The following is a 21,341-nucleotide window of genomic DNA, read 5'->3' on the forward strand; positions in this document are numbered from 1 at the left end:
TTGGCTAGTGGGAAAAAAAATTGATAACATTTTCAACATTAACTGGAGTGACAGTTTGGTAATTGGCTCTCTGAGAAAGCTTCAGCATATTCTGAAAATTGGCAGTTAGCTCCAGAGTGAGCTAATTAGTTAGGAATGACTTTTAATACTGACTACCTTTAATAGCCTACCCTTGGAGAAAAGACAGATAATGAACACTGGGAAATCTATGGTGCTGCAACTTGACCTTTGTGCCATTTGGGGGAAATGAGGAAGATGAGTCATAATTTATTATTTAAAGTCCTCCTTTTATAATGTGTTGTTGTGAAAGATTTGACAAATAATGATTGCTCCTTTAGGGACTAATTTAATCAAAGAAGCAGAAAACAGGAAGAATAGAAAACTTGTGTGACTAAGCAAAGTTTAATTTTATTTGAAACTGGCTCCACCACCCTGGTGATAGGAACAGAAGGTCCTATGGAGTCTTCCCGTAGCAAGAAACCGGGCTTGTAACAGGGTGTAATAGAGTGACACCCCACACCTGATGCCCTGTAAATGCAGAGTCTGCAAATGCCTCTCTTTTGATGCTTTCTCAAGGTAAGTCATAAATGAAGTCTTACTGCTTTAAAAAAGTAGCTTGCCAACAGTTGCCCAGGCTCCCCATGGGACTGCGCTTCACTGAGCACCTGAAGAAAGTATTCACTGGAAATGGGCTCTCCTGGGAGACTGTCTGGATCCCGAGTGTCTGGCGTTCATGTTCCCACACCTGGCTGCTGCTTATTGCCCTTCCTTGGCTGCAGGTGTGAGTGCTTGTTTGTTTAAACCTCGCTCAGCACTGCTTGGAAAAACAAAACAACATGGTTACTTGTCTGGGCATTGAATGTTCTTCCTGAATTTTGGTCCTGCCCATTGGCCCAGAGGCGGAATGGGTGGGGCAAGTTTCGGTGTCAGTTTGGGAAGTTTCGAGAAGAAGCTATGGGCTGGGTCTGTTAGGTTGGGGTTGCTCTTGGTTTTAATCCTTTTGGAATGTCTTGAGGGTCAGGAGCATTGCCATTGATGGCTATGAGAGTTGTCAGGCTGTGGCTCTCTTTCTCACAGAGAATACCAGAGGCACCCGGGAAGGCATTTGCCAGGGCTCTGACAGATGTAAAGTAAGCCTTATCCATGTTGTGTTCTCACCTGGACACCTGGAAGGTGCTCAGTATAGAAAAGTCACGAGCTAGATGAGATACCAGCTTGATGTCGACTCCCTCCCCAACAATGGCTGCCTGTCTTCGTCTTGATGCCTGCCAGCAGGTAAAGGGGGTGTGCCCCTGGGACCTGGGTAGCAGCAGTCCTTGGGAAACCCAGGGTTTGTCACCTGTGGTCACTTGACCCTTGGTAAATTACCTAACCTTTTCATTCCACATCTCAAGGACAGCAAATCCATGTAGCAGTTAGGTTGTTAGAAGAAATGATGTTGACAACCAAATGTGAAGCTCTGATATGGTTCTTTTCCGGTATCATAGCTACTTGCTCTTTAAAGAACTGGTACAATGTTGGGGGCAGAAAAACCACATCATGCAGTGATGTTGCTCAGTCAGGCATACAGGTAGAGAAGAGCTGTCTCTACCCTTAGCTCCTTAGGTTTGTCCAGGGCTGCTCAGTGTGGCTGACCCTGTCTTGCTCACTGTCATGTAACCTGGAACCTACAACATCACTGCATGATGTGTAGACCTGGAACCTACTGTAGTATCCTCTTCTTGAAGGCTGTATTGCGCAGTAGTTTCCAAACTTGAGCATGCATCAGAACCCCCTGGTGGCAGTGTTAAAGCAGATTGCTGGACCCCACTCTCAGAGTCTGATTCCATAGGTCTGGGGTGGGGCCTAAGAATTTGCACCTCTAACATGTTCTGAGGTGCTGCTGCTGCTACTGGTTCAGGGAACATACTTAGAGAACCACTGCTGTAGTGTGCTGGAAGGAGCAGGAGCTTTGGAGTTAAGCAGATTTAAATCCAGCTATGGCACTTACTTAATGTTGTGACCTTGAGAGGTTTTTCTTAATTTCCCCAAGTCTTAGTGAACTCATCTGTAAAATGGGAATAATACTTTCTTCAAGACTTTCTAGAGAATTAGATGACAGAGCACATAGAAGGTTTTCAGCAATTACCACTCTTTTTGCTATCCTGAAACGCATCATATTTGCTCCATATGGGGAGGCATAAGAGCATCTGGTCTCCTTAGCCATGTGCTGACCTTTAGGCTCTTCTTGCCAATCTATACAAGCTAATAGGAGTAGAGGAAGTGCTAACAGAAGTAGAAAGCATGCTTGCCTCTGGGTGAGTCCCTAAGGGGAAGACTGAAAATGTGGATGGCCAGATGTGGCTAGAATATATTAACACTTCCTGACTTGCCTGGTGGCGTATCAGCCCACACACCATGGACTTTCAGTGAGCAGGAACCAGATCTGTGCCTGACATTCAGGTCACAAATCTTCCAACCCACAATCTGTCCTTATACCTGGGCTTTTGGAAGAAATCTTCCAATCTTGGTATTTCAGATTGGGAAACACCAAAGCTCAGGATCTCCAACCTCATCTGTATTCTTCATGTAGCATGACAGTCATTTTAGTGTCCTTAGGAAACAAGTTGCCTTATTCAACTGTTCCAAGGTTTAATGACTGTCTCCAAATGCATTATCCCGTTGTCATACTAAGGATGATCCTGAAAATAGGTAACTGGTATGGAAATATATGGTAATATGTAGACCAATACACACATTTTAGAAACTGTCCCTTTTTTGTCATATAAAGCAATATTATATGTATCATAAAACTACTTCTCTAGAGATCTGAGTAGTAGTTCTAATCATTTATCATATTGCATAATTATGCATATCATATATGCAAAATTTTTGCATCTTTAGGGCTTATTTAATGTAGGTGGCTGCTATCTAAATGATGCCCTTCCCTGGGCCACCATTTGCTTTGGGAACATCAAACTTTTTGATAGCATTCCTATTAAAATACTCAAGTCCAGGGGCTCTTAAACTATAACCCATTGCCTGTTTTTATAAATAAAGTTTTCTTGGAACATGACTATGTCGCTTTTTAAATGTGCAGAGACCAAATGGCACTCAAAGCCAAAAATATTGATTATTTGACCCTTTATAGACAGTTTGCAGGGGTTTCTGCCTCTAGTCAATAGGTGCAACCTGCTATCTTTGCCACCAGAGGGTGTTGGATGTGTCGCCTGGTTATCACAGCCAGACACCAGTCTGGACACCCTGGCTTTCCAAATGGGCAGAACTCAGAGAGCCTGTTCCTTGTTCCCTACCAACAGCATGACCTGCCCTGCCACTTGCTCTGCCAACTCTGGGATGCTTTGCAACAAATGCCTGGGGTCACCCCCTTCTCAGGCTGCTCAGGAGCTATAGCACACCCTCAACACTCTCTTGAGTCCCAATGCTATTATGTTTGGGGACCCTACTGTTATCTTACATTTCTATTCAGTTTTCTTGAAGGATGGGCTGTATGCCTGGCTAAGCAACATCAATGAATGATGTGTAGACTCCATGACTGAAACTAGCATCCTATAGGAAGAGATGCAATATTTTAAAAATGGCCAAGGCAGCACATTTAGATACTGAATGTCAGCCTTATTTTATGGAGGAAATAAAGGCTTTCAGGAGTGAATTGCCAGTTTTTATTCCCTGCTACCCGCACCCACAGAATGCCTTTGCTGGACTCTGTCCTCTCCCAGACCTCACTTCCTCATCACAGCTAGCTCTTCCAGCCGCTCTCTGATCCTTTTTCTCTTAGAGTTTGCTCCATTGATGATCCATTTTATCCCATATCTCAGCAGCTTCTATAAACATGTTTAGATATCATTCTAAATGAGCAAAAAACCTTGATCACCTAGGTCAAAAACCTAGAGCCACTGCACCCAGCCCTGATAGGCATTGTTTCTAAATCCTTGTGGCTACTTTTACTCAACTTTAATTGTCTCAAGTGTTTTCTTTACAATTTTTGAATTAGGAATAGAAAATTGAATTGGCAAATAGGAAAATTGTTTTTTGATTACTACGTGAAGACTTATTCTAAAGACCAATTTACTTTTTGCTTTACTTTTAACTTTTGAGTCCCTGAGAAATAGACTCTTAAGTCCCCTCCATCATAGTCTTCCTTACTCTTCTCTGCCAGGGTTCTTAAAACAGGTCTATTCTTGTTCTCCCTGCTTCTAAGTTTCCATGCACTACCGTGAGAAGTCTGGCTCCCATACACAGCATGGTGGAACTGCTCTAGCCAGGTCAGCAGACCTCTGTGGGGCCACACCTGATGGACACTGATTCACCTCTTACCTTTCTAGACCTGTCTGCTGCATTTGACTCTGTGGAATGCTCCCTCTTTCTAGAAATTTCTACCTCAGTGCTTTTCTAACTTTTCTGACTGCAACTCAACTTTCTTGAAGGAACCTGTTACGTAGTAACCCAGTAAACACATACATGTACATAGCTGAAACTAAAGTTTCCCAACATAGTACTTTTTCCTTAACTGTATATAAGGTACTCTGATATTTCCAATTTCATTATTTTTAGTGCTAATCAAAACCAAATAAATTAATTTCACAACTCATTAACAGGTCATGTCTTGCAGCTTGAACCCTTATGCTTTTGACACGCCTTCCTCTGTAATGAGTAAGGAAGTTTCTAGGAAGTTTCTTACCAGTTGATTAGCATCAAATTTATTGTTTAACCTGTAAGAAGCTGTGTTGGAGGAAACCCATTAGCTTGGATGAGAGTGGGAGGAAGGTAAAGAAAAATTAGATGTAATAGGTGTTTGTGGGTGTTGATGGGGTGAAAAAGGGCAATGACAAGAGGAAGACTGGGTTTGTAAATAGGACATGTAGGGAGGTAAAGAGGATGATTACAAAAGCAGGGGAAAGAAATTTGCCTATTTGACAGGCCTATTGTGAAAATTAACTTTCAAAGTGGAAATATTATTTCATAGTGTCTATTGTACTTTTGGAAGAAAGATTATATTATTATGAAATAAGAATCACATATGCTTTTTCTCTGCCCAATTAAAGATTGATGGAAAAACTTCACCCAAACTGGAGCATTTTCAGTAGAGATCTCCATTTTCTTTGCCACTTGACAATGTATTCAGACTAGATTTCTCCACTGCACTTATGCATCACATCTAGTTAATCACTGGAGACCTCTGCGTGCTTCTTAGGCTGACAGAATTTCAAGCAGAACAGAATCAACCTAAGAAACTGGATTTTCCAGTACTACAGCTGAGATAAACTTGCCTGTTAACTTCTTAGACTCAGCACAGATCCCTCTTCTGAGGATTGAACACATGTAAGGCATTGTTTCCTTTTTTTTTTTTTTTTTTTTTGAGACGGGGTCTCTGTCACCCAGATTGTAGTGCAATGCTGCAATCATAGTTCACTGCAGTGAACTTGCCCAGCTAATTTAAAAAAAAAAAATTAGAGATGGCGTCTCACTATGTTGCCCAGTCTGGTCTTGAACTCCAGGCCTGAAGTGATCCTTCTGTTTCAGTCTCCTGAGTAGCTGGAGTTGTAGGCTAGAGCCACTGCATCTGGCCCTGATAGGCATTGTTTCTGAATCCTTGTGGCTACTTATTACCTGACTTTAATTGTCTCAAGTATTTTCTTTATAATCTTCGAATGAAAAACAGAAATTGTTTTTTGATCACTACCTGAAGACTTATTCTAAAAACCAATTTACTTTTTGCTTTACTGTTTTTGTAACTTGAGTCCCTGGGAAATAGACTCTGAGATGCCCATTTGGATGCAGGAAGTTTACTGAGGAGTGCACTCGACAACACTGGTAAGGAGTGAGGAAAGCAAAACTGGGCAGTGGGAAAAGTGGAACTGCAATGCAATTGCAACTGAGGCTTTGAATGGTCAATAGGAGCTGGGGATCCCGGCTGAGGCAAGAAAGCAGGCCTTTGTACCCCACAACCAGTAATTAGATGTAGGCCACCACTGGAAATGAGGTACAAACTTGGGCAAGGCAGTTTCCTTTGGTAGAGGGCAGTTCCTGTGGAGGGATTCATGGGTGAGCAATGAGCAGCCAACTCACTCAACAGCTGGGGCAATGAGCACCTTAGTTCTGAAAGGGGGATCTCAGCTGCACACTACAATGTGCACTACAGATGTGTTAGTCACTCCAGTCATCTTCAATCTGGTTATTTCCTGAGCATGTATTACATTTCAAATAATTTTTCTTCTAAGACTTGGTTTTTCAAAAAAACTCACTTTTTGGGCCTGGCGCAGTGGCTCAGGCCTGTAATCCCAGCACTTTGGGAGGCCGAGGCGGGCAGATCACGAGATCAAGAGATCCAGACCATCCTGGCCAACGTGGTGAAACCCCGTCTCTACTAAAAGTACAAAAATTAGCTGGGCGTGGTGGTGGGCACCTGTAATCCCAGCTACTCGGGAGGCTGAGGCAGGAGAATCACCTGAACCCAGGAGGTGGAGGTTGCGGTGAGCCAAGATCATACCACTGCACTTTAGCATGGCCATAGAGCAAGACTCCGTCTCAAAAACAAAAACAAAAACAAAAAAAACTCACTTTTTAAACTTTTAAGTCCAAGTTGTGCAGGTACATGTGCAGGTTTGTGAATAGATTAACTTGTGTCAAAGGATTTTGTTAAGATTTTATGATGAAGACACCAAAAACCATTCAAACAAAAGCAAAAATTGACAAAGGGGATCTACTTAAACTAAAGAGCTTCTGCACAACAAAGAAACTATCAGAGTAAACAGACAACCTAGAGAATGGGAGAAAATTTTTGCCAGTATGCATCTGACAAAGGTCTAATATCCAGCATCTATAAGAAACTTAAACACATTTATAAGATAAAAACAAACAACCCCATTAAATAGTGGGCAAAGGACATGAACAAGACACTACTTAAAAGAAGACATATATACAGCCAACAAGCATATGGAAAAAAAGCTCAACATCACTAATCATTAGAAATATGCAAATAAAAACCACAATGGGATACCATTTCACATCAGTCAGAATGGCTATTACTAAAAAGTCAAAAAGTAATTGGTGCTGGTGAGGTTGCAGAGAAAAGGAAAGACATGCTGTTGGTGGGAGTGTAAATTAGTTCAACAATTGTAAAAACCTCACTTTCTATTAGTATGTATTGTTCATGACAAGAGATTAGAAATCATTAATTTATGAAACTAAACCATCTCCAGATGCCCTGAATTATCCTGTGTGCGGAAGTACATAGTTTATATTTTCCCCATTTTTCTTGTTACATTGTTTCATTTCTAATCCAGTGAAGGCCTTTGCCTTTGCAGGACCAAACCCTTGATGATACATTTTGTTATTAATAGCGTTAAAATCACAGGGCTGGAAAAGTAGGATTATTTTACTTTTTTTCAGAGAATATTTTTAGAAATTAATCTTACAAGATGGCATACAGTTGACTGACCCCATATTTCCTTAATTTCCTACATTCTCTGCTTTCCCATCATCATTGAATTAAAAAATATATAGTGTGTGCATTCAACATTTTGCTTGAGATATGCCAGGAGAATGGAGAAATAATCCTTTTCATCCTGCTGAAAAGTCCTGAAATCAAGACCTCCTTGATTTTTATCAAATATATGTAGTTACAGTATATGTCAAATAATGTCATATGAAATTAAGTTTTGCTTTATGTACTAAAAAGGAAATAATTCTAATCACCCCTTTGCTTTCTCCCCATCAAAAAAGCTAGCTAGTTGATTGAATACATTCATGCTATTTTCATTTCATGGTGAAAGTTATCTTGTAAACAGAAATAGCTGCTCTCCTAAGCACAATCATGTGAACCACAGTGTCGTTCACAAGCATCAGTTCTTCTGCAGGGAATTCTGCTGACCACTGTCCCTATTAACCAGATTAAAATCTTTTTTATATCCTATAACAATACATTATACAAACAGTGACTGCATTTTGGTGCTTATGCTAGAAAACGTTTCCTCAAATCAAAATTGGAAGTGAAAGCTGAGATAAGATGTTGTGAAGAAGTCCATTAGTGGCCATTATAATCAAAGAGAAAATTCTCTGCAAAATATTAGAGCTAATACTTAGAAAATAAAAGGCAGCAATAAAACAGGGACACTCTAAATTAACGAAAAATTTATATAGCCAGAGAAGATTGTAACCACATTGTGATATCAACCCCATCCTAATGATGCTCCAAGTTCACAATGAATGTTTATATATTGTGCTCTGGGAAAGCATTTCCCCGAATTTAAATTTGTTTCTATTTGAAAAATTAAACTTGTCTTATATGAGCTTTGAAGCATATGAATTTTTATTTTAAGATCTCACTTTTTTGTTTTGATGCTTTAAGTTTTTGTTACTGTTTTGTTTTTAATGTTTTACTGTGCTAATTCCATGATGTATGAATCATTTTAGCTCATTTCTAAGAGAAGAAGCATTAGTAGATCAAGAAAGGGCTGTAGAACCAAGGAAGAAGGATGGGGAGAACAGGAGGAGAAGTGAAGGAAAGGACAGAGAAACTTGGAGAATAATAAACAGCAGAAGACATCCTGGAGACCAAGACGACAAATGGTGTTAAGAAAAGAGAAACTGTCTACCAGATGAGGCAGTCTGGCTGGTGGAAAGAGTTCTGACCTCAGTTCAAATTGGGGCTTAGTTTCTCATTATGCAGCAGAAGTTTGTCAGCTAACTGATATTTACAGAGTTCCTGTTATGTGCTGGCATTGTGGTGATAATGGTGAGACCTCGAGTGTCCTTGACAAGTTACTTGAAAGATTGGAACTTCTTTTCCACCATGGATATGATAGGTTCTTAGAAGAGTAGGAATGACAAACGTATGTTATATAACACAATTATTAATGGCATTTCTAATTTTATTAAGGTTTTCAGTTGACTAACTTTGGCATGCTATTTGTATCTTAAGTTCAGGGATCTCACCTTTCTTCTATCCATTCCCAATTGATTATCGAATGGTCTTTAACATGTAAAGAAAAACTGTTTTTATTTTTCTTCCAGTGTGTTTAGGGTGTGCATTTCCTGGCCCTACTGCTTCCTTTTCCTGTTGAATGAACAGATACCTCAAATATAATCTGCCCCCTAAAAGTCAAATTTTCTGTACATCCCATGTCCCAAATCTACTTCTTTTTTCTGAGTGTGTTTTCTGTGCAGTTAATAGCACTGCCATACACAGAGTTACCCCAGCCTGAAACCAGGGTCACCACCATCCCTGCCTATCCATCCTACTACATTTACCTCCTCCACTCTCATCCCTGCCTCTACATCTCCATCACCACATCTTGGTTCCTGCCCTTATCACCTCTCAGTCAAGACCATACTCAGATATGTGGCCACCACAGGCAGATGAGATGTTTGGGGACCCTACTAACTGTTATTTTACATTTATTTTCACTTGTTTTAGATGATGGGGTTGTGTGGGAGAGGAGTGGGGAAGAAGAGCTGTTGACATGCATGGTTTCTGTAAGATCTGGAGCCATTGCATGCTGCTCCACCTTTCCATACCCCACTTAGCACAACAAAATCCAGCAAAATCCAAAAACTCAGACCACCCCCATACATACCTAAGAAGGCAGTTCATGGTTCAAGCATGGCCTTCAGGGATCTCACTACACAGCCGCTCTCGAAATGCTTCTTCCAACTTCACTTAATTCTTTCATTGGGAAGAGCTTAAGTAAATATTTTGTTTTTTCCATCTTATAAAACTTCTAGTGGATGTGTTAACACCTGGAGCAAACTACTAACCTGCCCACTAGTATACATTCTCCTTTTTTATTCTTCTGCCATGTTTTTAAAAATCAGAGACACCATTACTGTGAGATGCACCATGTTTTATTTTACCAGTAAGAAAGAAAACAAAAAACCCAAACAAAGGTGGTTCATCAAAGGCTGCACCTCATTGAAGGGGAAACAAGAAGTATGCCTGCCATCCACCAAAAGAAAAAAAAAAGGCAAGAAAATAACATGTCTTACACGGGTGGAGATAGGAAAAAGGAAAATTTCCCTTGAGAACTTAAACCAAGAGCTGTTAGTCATTTAGATTTGTGGTCTGAATTCATACTAACTGTGGTTTTAAAAAAACCCCAGAGAATTTTTTTGCTAATTTATTTGAGTACTTTTATTATTTACCAATGAATTCACTTACCTATCCACAAAGATATTCATTTTAAAATCACCATCAAGAACGAGGTATCTTGAGTTACTATATCGATTTCAACATGTGCAGGACACTTTTATACATCATTCATGGTTGATTGTAAGAAAAAGTACTGGTTAAAAAAATGAGCGTAATTATTTCCATTTCTTAGAGATGTTGAAAGATAAAATTTATACCATTTGATTCAGTCTTGATTTTCAGACTGAATTTTAAGACTTGATTTATACCATTTGATTTTAAGTCTTGATTATGAATGCATAGGCTATATAAATAAATTCTCTTGGCAATTTCACCTGTTTTCCAAATCATCATACACAGATAACACAAAACAGAATGTACTACCAAGAACCCTGATCCAATTCTTCTTTCTTTTAACTTTTGAAAATATTTTAATTTACTTTCATTTGTTAAAAGTATTTTAGCTAAATATCTAATTCTAGATTTAACACCATGCTCCCTCAATAGAACTTTTTTGACTAACAATTATGTCAGTTTAGATTTACATTTAATCTACAAGTTATTTTAAATGGTTTCAGGTAAAATGTACACACAGATATTAGTTTGGTTACACTTAATCTTTACCGCCTTTATTGAGGTATGATTGACAAATAAAAATTATTTATATTTAAGGTACATAACCTTACATATATGTTTTGATGTATTTATACACTGTGAAATTATTACCGCAATGAAGCTAATTAAACTGTTGCCCAAACCACCTGCTGCTCATCAATTACCTCATTGAGTTACTCTTTTTCTTTTGGTGTGGTGGTGACATGATGTGGCTGTGTCCCCACCCAAATCCCATCTTGAATTGTAACTCCTACAATTCCCACATGTCATGGGAGGAACCCGGTGGTTGGGGGTTGAATTACAGGGGCAGGTCTTTCCTGGGCTATTCTCATGATAGTGAATGAGTCTCACAAGATCTGATGGTTTTGAAAATGGGAGTTTCTCTGCACAAGCTCTCTCTTTGTCTGCTGATGTGACTTGCTCCTCCTTGCCTTCTGCCATGATTGTGAGGTTTTCCTAGCCAGGTGGAACTGTGAGTTCTCAATTAAACCTCTTTCCTTTGTAAATTGCCCAGTCTCAGGTATGTCTTTATTAGCAGTGTGAAAATGGACAGGTGGGTTTATTTGAGATCTATTTTATTAACAAAGTGTAAGTATACATGACATAATTCACTAGAGTCATTATGCTATACATTGAGCCTCCAGTTCTTACATATCTTTTAACAGCAGGTTTGTACCATTTGATTAGTAATCCCAATTTCCCCAGCCCATGGGGGTGTCACCATTCTATTTTCTGTAATTATGAGTTCTATCTACTCTTTTGCAGATTCCACATAAAAGTGAGTTCATGCAATTTTGTATTTCTATGACTACTTTATTCTACTTAGTGTAATTTCCTCAAGATTTATCCATGTTTGCAAATGGCAGATTTTTTTCTTTTTTAAGGCTGAGTAATATTTCATTAGCTAGAGAGATAGGTAGATAGATATAGATATACACACCTCACTTTTTAAATTCATTCATCTCTTAATTGACAGCTGGGTTGTTTTCATATCTTGTCTATTGTGAATAATGCTGTGATGAACATGGGAGTGCAGACATCTCCTCAAGATAGTAATTCTATGTCCTTTAGATATTGCTATGATTTGAATGTTTGTCCCCTTCAAAACTCAGCTGAAATTTATTTGGTTGCTCTTGTGGCAATGCTAGGAGGGGAGAGCTTTGGGAAGTGACAGGACCGTGAGAGCTCTGTCCTCATGGGCGGGTTTAATGCCATTATAAAAGGGCTAGTTTTTCCCCTGTTCCTTTAGTTTTTTTGTCAGGCAGAGAATTTAATTTAAAGTAGTCTCGTGTTGGGAATGTGCCTAGATTACTGGAAGAAACAGATGCAAATCAACTCTGGAAAAACGCAACTTCAGTCCGAGCTGAGAGTGATTTTAAAATTAATGCTGGTTTCAGAGATGTCAAAATGTGAGTATGTATGTCTTAGAGTAGATAGTGGCGGTGACGTTTCAGCTGGACCTATGGCCAAGTCACTAGAGTCTGCATTTCCCAGTCTTCTCTGCAGCTGCCTAGGGCTGGGTGACTTACTAGGCTGAGAGCAACCTGGGGTTCCCTGGCTGGGAATGGTGACCATTGCGGTAACCTCCCTGGACCCAGGGTGGAAGGTCCGGGTTGGAGATAATTGAGCTCACCACCCCAGCCTGGATTCCTGGATGACATGAAACTCAGAGACAACTATTTGTCCCAGACCAGGGGTTTACTGGAGAGCTGAGGGTCAGACAGCAAATATTTTAGGCCTTTCTCACCATAAGGTCACGGTCATACTACTCAAGTATCTATGTAGAAGGAAAGCAGGTATAGCCAACAGGGAAATGAGTGGGCATGGTTGGGTTTCTATGAAACTTTATTTGTAAAACAGGCAGCAGTTTTGATTTGGCCCCCAGGCTGTCATTGGTGTCCCCTGCCCTAGCCCATCCACACATGTTTGGAGTACTATGAGACATTTAAGCTACTATATTTTGGGTTTCCTTGCTATAGCATCTTAGCCTACATCCTAATTAATGCAGACTTCATTATGGATTAATTCCCCGAGAAATTTTTTAACTGGCCCAACTTTTCATCTGCTTCTACTCTCACCTGAGCTGGCAGTGGTCTTCACTTGTTGTCCCTGCTTCTGGTCTCGAAATCCTGTGTGTCACTCTTCAACCTGCAACCAAGATGGGTCTTTCATGAAATATTCTCATTTTCTCCTCCTTAAAATGCTCTGAATGTACTCATTGCAAAGAGTAAAATATAATCTCCTAGAGAAGCAGAAGAGACCTTGATCCAACTACCGCCTGCCTATCTTTTCAGTTTATGCTACAGGCAACGTTAATCTTCAGAGAGATTTTTGCTTGTGCCACCCCTTCTTGCTGGAATGGTCTTCCCAACAAGAGCCTTTCATTGCACTTCAATTACCTATCACAACTCACTTCCAGGGTTTCCTTCTCTAACAGGCCCTTCTAGATTCCCCCCTGCTAAGAAATGAACTACCTGCAAGTAGAGGCTGTATCTTATTGGTTTTTATTCCTCTAAGATCTGTCACAGAACAACCTCTGTTCATGCCTAAATGAGTGAGCACCTCTTTCCTCTTCTGTCACTACTAGTAATTAAAATGATCTCTTTACTTAGGAAATATATAATATTTATAAAATCAGCAGAATAGGCCATTCTATTTGGAAAGGATAAAAGGAGGCCCACAGACTAAGTATACTGCACAAAGTTTATTTATCTAAGATTTGTTCATTTTCATATTTCACTTGTGAAAGGCTACCCTCCTCCTTTCAAGCATCTGTTCCTTCTCCCATCTGTACAATAAAAATCCTCTCCTATGTATTTACTCACTTTTGCCTTCATGTCTGCAATGCTCTTCTTCGAAACACTGTTGCCCAAACCACCTCCTGCTTAGAGGAAATCTCACTCTGTCATTTCTTTTCTTAAATTGTATGTCCAGTTGCTCTGCACAAAGATGCAGTCACCTTGCTCTTTACTGGGTGGAATAGGATGTTAAATGAAATGTTTGTATGAGATCCTTTTTGAAGTTAGTTGTGTGAGAGACCATCTCCTTTTGTAAGATTTGTCAAAAGTGAGTGGGTCCGAGCTGGACTGATAACTTCTAAACCTTGTTCATACACCAAAGGTGTGAGATACTGGGTGATAAGAGAGTTGGGGAGGCTGGCTGCAAGTGTGCCGTGAGTCAGCCCTTGCCTCAGCAACCCCCACCAGGGAGGAGGAGTGAGGGGTGCCTGTCCCATCTTCAAGCCCTGCAGAAGCTTCAACAGACAACCCCCAGAGAGCTAGATATGTGCCTCTTAGAGTTATAGGGTCAGCATGGCCTGAAGACTGACGCTGTCCTGAGTAAAGGTCCAGAGAGTGGCTGGGCAGAGCTGTGAAGCAGAGCGGCTTCAGGGTTGGGATGGACCAGACCTTCCAGAGGTTGTCAGGAGTTTTCCCCTGGATGACATCCAGGTGCAAATGAAAGATGCAGCATGGGGTCACTTCAAGTCCTAAGGGGGCTACTTGGAGAGGCTAATACAGCTCAACAGAGAGAAGCCGAAGATGGAACTAGATACCTAAGAACCTCAAACAACCAGCTGGGATAGAGATGCACAAGCCTGGGTCAAGAGAACTGCAGGGAAAGATCCACATTGATGCCAAAAACTTCCACAAAAGCGCCAGCAAGAGAAACAGCTCTACATCACTGCCAGGCTCAGAATGCATGAAGCCAGCTTACAATAGTGCCAATTGGGAGAACTTTCCTTCCCCCCTTGCCTCCCCTCCCTCTCTCTTCAACAACAGAGGGGCAGTCCAACACCAGGCAAGAAATCTGGCAGAAGCAGAGGAGAAATGCTGGCTGGTGAAAGGGGAGAGATGCTGACACTGCCCTTTCTGCAGGACTGGAGTCCTGCCCGGGACCAGGCCTCACTGGAGGAAGGGGAGAAGGCACAATTGTACATCCTGTGCCTGCTTGGATTCCGATAAAGTCCCATAGTTTCAGATTTCTGCATTGAGGATGTTTGCATTAGCTATGAGTGACCAGAAAAATCATAAGAACAGCCTGCATTCTCACCAAGGGCCTGGGGGAAGCACAGAACATAAACATAAAACTGTTTTATGATTACATTTCCCCACATCAGGCTTGTTCAATAAGTCAACTAAATTTTTTCACTTATATTTTTAACTTGTGAAGACAGTGGCATGTTTATTATTCCCAGTAATTTTTGCCAAAATTAAAGGAAAGAAAATTGGAAGGCAAAATGATGTGCTTTTGGAACTGAGGTTGTGCTGGGAACAAAGGCATTATTTGCTAAGAGTAAAAAAATAAGACGCAAGGAAATTAAGAACTGAGCCTATTTTCTTGTTAGCTACTTTCTCATGCACTTTAATAGTATTTCATAAAAGTATCTTTCATGCTTCAGACATCTCAAGATTAGGAATATGTGTTATTTTTCGCTCCTTCTCTGCAGCTTTTTGGAGAGGAAAGCAAACAGAATCACGGGGAATCTATTCAGGTAGTGAGAATCTCATGAAGTACAGAAGACACTCTGATTAAGACCAAAACCTCCTGAGGAGTTTGGCTTTAAACCCCATGTTCTCCCTGGCAAAGTGTCTTGATCTGAAATCCATGTTAAGCTAAAATGCCAAGAGGATAAAATATCTTCAGACCTAGCTTTAGCTGGGCTGCTAAAAGGAGCCAAGTGGAAGAAAACTGGCAACCTGGAATATTACAGCTGAGGTTTGCTAGTGGCTGCACAGGTATGGGAGTGATAGTGATGTCAGCGGCTAGAACATCACCTTCATTTTCCTACAAATCAATTGCAAAATGGCTTCCTTTCACCACAAGGTATATGTGGAATAAATACTCCTGTTGCTATGAAATTAAATATGGGCAAGCTTGGCTTCAGGGACTGAGGTCTTGATTTTAGAGGGCAGGCTCAGTGGGAGTGAGTCAGAAAGAAACAGCTTTGTGAAAGGGCTACTTATTTGAACTGGGAGTGGGGCCACAACCCCCACCATCCTCTGGGAATGCAATAGGAGGCCTCTGCTCTCTCTAGCATGTTGCTTCTGGAGCCTGCTAACAACGAACCTTTCTAAGGCATATGCCTTACCTCTAAACTTATGTTTATATCAAGAAATATGTGAGGGTGGCTGGGCACGGTGGCTCACGCCTGTAATCCCAACAATTTGGGAGGCGGAGGTGGGTGGATTGCCTGAGGTCAGGAGTTCGAGACCAGTCTGGCCAATATGGTGAAACCCTGCCTCTACTAAAAATACAAAAAATTAGCCAGGCATGGTGGTGTGTACCTGTAATCCCAGCTACTCCAGAGGCTGAGGCAGGGGAATTGCTTGAACCTGGGAGACGGAGGTTGCAGTGAGCCGAGATCATGCCACTGCACTCCAGCCTGGGTGACAGAGCGAGACTCCATCTCGAAAAAGAAAAAAAAAAAAAAAGAAATACGTGAGGGTACTGGGCAAGATGGCTGACTATGCAGACAGGTGGAACAGCTGCCACTGAGGGACCCAGATGACTGGCACACTCCTAACAGATCTTCAGAGGGATGGCACTGAGAGTTGACAGAGGGAAGACTCAGAAGCTGGGCTGAAAGTGGAGGAAGCTGGGAACCCTGCATGGGGTTACCATGTACCAGGACTCATTCCTGGCCTGCAATGACTCCACGGGAGTGACTGAATTGAACTGGTAAGGAGCAACCCATTCTCGCCATGGGCCTCTGGAATCCTGGCAGGAGGAATCCCCTTGACCACTACAGACACTTGCTACACAGAGTTGGCAAACAGACTGCTTAGAGAAGTGGTAGGGGCAGCACACCAGCTGATGTGGAGCCCAAAGGTTTAGTGCAGCAGCGTCTGTAGCAGAGCACGGCCAGTGACACTCATCCCCCTAGACTTGACTTGCTCCCAGAAGAGACTCTGGCCCTAGAGGAACTGTCAAACCTGAACTCTGCAGGGCAGTCTTGCCCATCAGATGGGGCCAGTCCAACCTGAGCACCCGTGGTCTGCTGGCCTCTCCCTGGGCCCCAGGTTGGCCATGCCTGCTTGCCAGGCAGCTTCAGGTGCCCTGGGGGCCTATATCCTAACTCCTGTGCTGGCAGACAGTGCCTGAGAAGCAGAGAGCTCCAGCAGGGTGGCCCCCATGGCATGCACCAGCCCGCCCACTCCCTCCCTCCACTGCAGCTTCCCCCAGGCCCATGGACAACCCCCAACATTGCTTTGCTGGGGTGTGTATGCAGTGGGGTGAGGGGGTCGCCTTTCCTGCCCTGCCAGTGTGTATGTGTGCATGTACCCTGTCCTGCCACTGTTGTGGTGGGAGTGCACTCTGCACCACCACCCCCACAGAGGAACTGCCATTGCAGTTGGAGACTGGGTGGGCACACAGCTAGCCAGCCCCACCCCCACCAGCACTCTACTGCCTCAGGCAGCACCAACACTGCCTCAGGAGTGAAACTAGGAACAGAGAACAGCAGATTCTTTCACCTCTGAGTGACCACCCCTGAATGTGGTTCACAGAGAGTGCACACATACCTGTGCCCACCAGTGCCCTGACCCCATGCCATCACTCCCAGTGCATCTGTGGGCAGCCACCAACAGGGGCCCCCGCCCCCTGAGCCATGATGCCTCCACCACCGTTGTGAGTGCCCACATGGAGGCAGGCACCCTGGGACCCACTAGTACCCTGCTGCAGACAGCGAGTGTGTACCCTGCTGTGTTGTCACTCCCACTGCTGCTGGCACATGCAAACGAGGATGGATCTCACTGCCACCACACTACAAAACCCTTTAGCTGACACCACATATCAAGGTGTAGTGACCAGTGGTCTAGGAGCACCTTGGCTTCCATAGTGCAGATAATTCCTAAACTTAAGGAGTCAGAGAACAAAGTCAGGCTTGATACAAGTCCCCCAGAGTTAGAACACACAGTCCAGGAGTTGGGAAGTGAGTGTTGGCACCCTAAAATCTTCCAGAAATGAAGCCAGTTGACTGACTAACTTATGGCACAATCAAACCCACAAGGTCATCAAATAAAGATAAAAGAAAAAAAAAAACATCTAAAGGTCACCAACTGCAAAGATTGAAGAAACTTCAGCCCACAAAGATGAGAAAGAACCAGCACAAGAATTCTAACAACTCAAAAAGCCAGAGTGCCTTCTTTCCTCCAAACAACCATGCTATCTCAAGGATAGTAAGGATTCTGAACAAGGCTGAGATGGCTGAAATGACAGAAATATAATTCAGAATATGGACAGAAACAACGATCATTGTTTTTAGGAATACATTGAAAACCAGTCCAAGGAAGTTAAGAATCACAATAAAAAAATACAGGAGCTGACAAACAAAAGAGCTACTATAGAAAATAATGTAACTGACCTGATAGAGTTGAAAAACACATTACAAGAACTTCATAATGCAATCACAATTATTAATAGCAGAATAGACCAAGCTGAGGAAAGAATCTCAAACTTGAAGACTGGCTTTCTGAAATAAGAAAGTCAAACAAGCATAGGGAAAAAAGAATAAAAAGGAACAAACAAAACCTCTGAGAAAATACAGGATTATGTAAAGAGATCAAATCTATGACTAATTGGTGTCCCTGAAAGAGATGGGGAGAATATAAGTAACTTGGAAAACATATTTCAGGATATCATATATGAGAACTTCCCCAACCTAGCTAGAGAGGCCAATATTCAAATTCAGGAAATGCCAAGAACCCCAGTAAGATACTTCACAAGAAGATTATCCCCAAGATATGTAATCATCAGATTCTCCAAGGTTAAAATAAAATTAAAAATGTTAAAGGTGGCTGGAGAGAAAGGTCAGATCACCTAGAAAGGGAAGCCCATCAGACTAACAGCAGACTTCGCAGCAGAAACCCTACAAGCCAGAAAAGATTGGATGCCAATATTCAACATTCTTAAAGAAAAGAATTTCCAACCCAGAATTTCATATCCAGCCCAACTAAGCTTCATAAGCAAAGGAGAAATAAGATCCTTTTAGACAAGCAAATACTGAGAGAATTTGTCAACTCCAGGCCTGCCTTACAAGAGCTCCTGAAGGAAGCCCTATATGGAAAGAAAAAACCATTACCAGCCACTACAAAAAACACATTTAAATACATAGACCAGTGACTCTCTAGAGCAACCACAGAAACAAGTCTGCACAATAAGCAGCTAATATCATGATGATAGGCTCAAATCCACACATATAAATACTAATCTTGAATGTAAATGGGCTAAATGCCCCAATTGAAAGGCACAGAGTGGCGAGCTAGATAAAGAACCAAGACCAATTGGTATGCTGCCTTCAACAGACCCATCTCACATGCAATGACATACATAGGCTCAAAATAAAGGAATGGAGAAAAATCTACCAAACAAATGGAAAATAGAAAAAAAGCAGGGCTTGCAACCCTAATTTCAGACAAAACAGACTTTAAATCAACAAAGTTTAGAAAGGGCAAAGAAAGGCATTACATAATGTTAAAGGCTCCATTCAGCAAGAAGAGCTAACTATCCTTAATATGTACACACCTAACACAGGAGCACCCAGATTCATAAAGCAAGTTCTTAGAGACCTTCAAAGAGACAGACTCCCATAAAATAATAGTGGGAGACTTCAACACCCCACTGACAGTATTAGACAGATCATCAAGGCAGAAAATTGACAAAGATATTCAGGACCTGAATTCAGCCCTGGATCAAATGGACCTGATAGACATCTACTCTCCATCCGAAAACAACAGAATATACATTCTCATCTGTACATGGCACATATTCTAAAATTGACCACATAATTGGACACAAAACAATCCTCAGCAAATGCAAAAGAACTGAAATTATAACAAACCACTGTCTCGGACCACAGCAGAATAAAATTTGAGATTAAAACAAAGAAAATAGCTCAAAACCATACAATTACATGAAAATCAAATAATCTACTCCTGAATGACTTTTGGGTAAATAATGAAATTAAGATAGAAATCAAGAAGTTTTTTGAAACTAATGAGAATAAAGATACAACATACCAGAATCTTGGGACACGGCTAAGGCAGTGCTAAGAGGGAAATTTATGGTGCTAAATGCCCATATCAAACAGAAAAATCCCAATTTAACAAACTAACATCAAAACTAAAACAGCTAGGAAACCAAGAGCCAACCAACCCCAAAGCTAGCAGAAGACAAGAAATAACCAAAAGTCCGCAAATCCAATAGTTGCTTTTTTAAAAAAAATTAATAAAATAGATCACTAGCTAGACTAATAAGAAAAAAGAGAGGATCCAAATAAACACAATTAGAAATGACTAAGGGGATATTACCACTGACTCCACAGAAATACAAATAACCATCAGAGAATATTATGAACACCTCTATTCACACAAATTAGAAAAATCTAGAAGAAATGGATAAATTTCTAGACACATACACCCTCCCAAAACTGTACCAGGAAAAAATTGAATCTCTGAACAGACCAATAACGAGCTCTGAAATTGAATCACTAATAAATAACCTACCAACCAAATAAAAGCTCAGGACCAGATGGATTCACAGCCAAATCTTACCAGATGTACAAATAAGAGCTGGTACTATTCCTATTGAAACTATTACAAAAAATTGAGGAGAAGAGACTCCTCCCTAACTCATTCTATGAGGCCAGCATCATTCTGTTACGAAAACCTGGCAGAGACACAACAAAAAAAGGAAACTTTGGCCAATATCCATGATGAACATTGATGCAAAAATCCTCAACAAAATACTAGCAAATGAATCCAGCAGCACATCAAAAAGCTTATCCACCACCATCAAGTAGGTTTTATCCCTGGGATGCAAGGTTGGTTCAACACATGTAAATCAATAAATGTGATTCATCACATGGACAGAACTAAGGACAAAAACCACATGTTAATAGATATAGAAAAGGCTTTTGATAAAATTCAGCACCCCTTCATGTTAAAAACTCTGAACAAACTAGGCATTGAAGGAACATACTTCAAAATAATAGGAGCCACCTATGGAAAAACCCACAGCCAAAATCACACTGAATGGGAAAAAGCTAGACAGAAAATCAGAAATAGACAGAGATTCCCTCTCTCACCACTCATATTCAACATAGTACTGGAAAACTTAGCCTGAGCAATCAGACAAAGAAAGAAAAAACATCCAAATAGAAAAAAAAGAAGTCAAACTATCTCTGTTTGCAGACAATATGATTCTACACCTAGAAAACCCCATAGTCTGTGCACCAAAGCTCCTTGATCTGACCAACAACTTCAGCAAAATCTCAAGATACCAAATCAGGTACAAAAATTAGCATTCCTATACACCAACAACCATCAAGTCAAGAGCCAAATCAGGAATGCAATTCCATTTACAATTACCACAAAAAGAATAAAATACCTAGGAAAACAGCTAATAGGGAGATGACAGATCTGTATAAGAACCATAAAACACTGCTGAAAGAAATCAGAGATGACACAAAGAAATGGAAAAACATTCCATGCTTATGGATGAAAAGAATCAATATCATTAAAATGGCCATATTGCCAAAAGCAATTTATGGATTCAAAGTATTCAAAGCTATATCCGTATAAAACTACAAATGACATTC

At 41.1% G+C, this 21,341-nt stretch overlaps 1 long non-coding RNA gene across 1 annotated transcript in view; it reads left to right on the plus strand.

Annotated features, from left to right (window-relative positions):
• The first annotated feature begins 979 nt into the window (after window positions 1-979).
• Window positions 980-21,341, plus strand: part of LOC134810310 (uncharacterized) — a 68,078-nt gene continuing 47,716 nt past the window's right edge. The window contains exon 1 of the long non-coding RNA XR_010158049.1: window positions 980-1,275. This is a non-coding gene — a long non-coding RNA (uncharacterized LOC134810310). The remainder of the gene's footprint in view (window positions 1,276-21,341) is intronic.

This window comes from Pan troglodytes, chromosome 5 (genome assembly GCF_028858775.2).
Source record: "Pan troglodytes isolate AG18354 chromosome 5, NHGRI_mPanTro3-v2.0_pri, whole genome shotgun sequence".
In the NCBI taxonomy this organism is placed as follows: Eukaryota; Metazoa; Chordata; class Mammalia; order Primates; family Hominidae; genus Pan; species Pan troglodytes.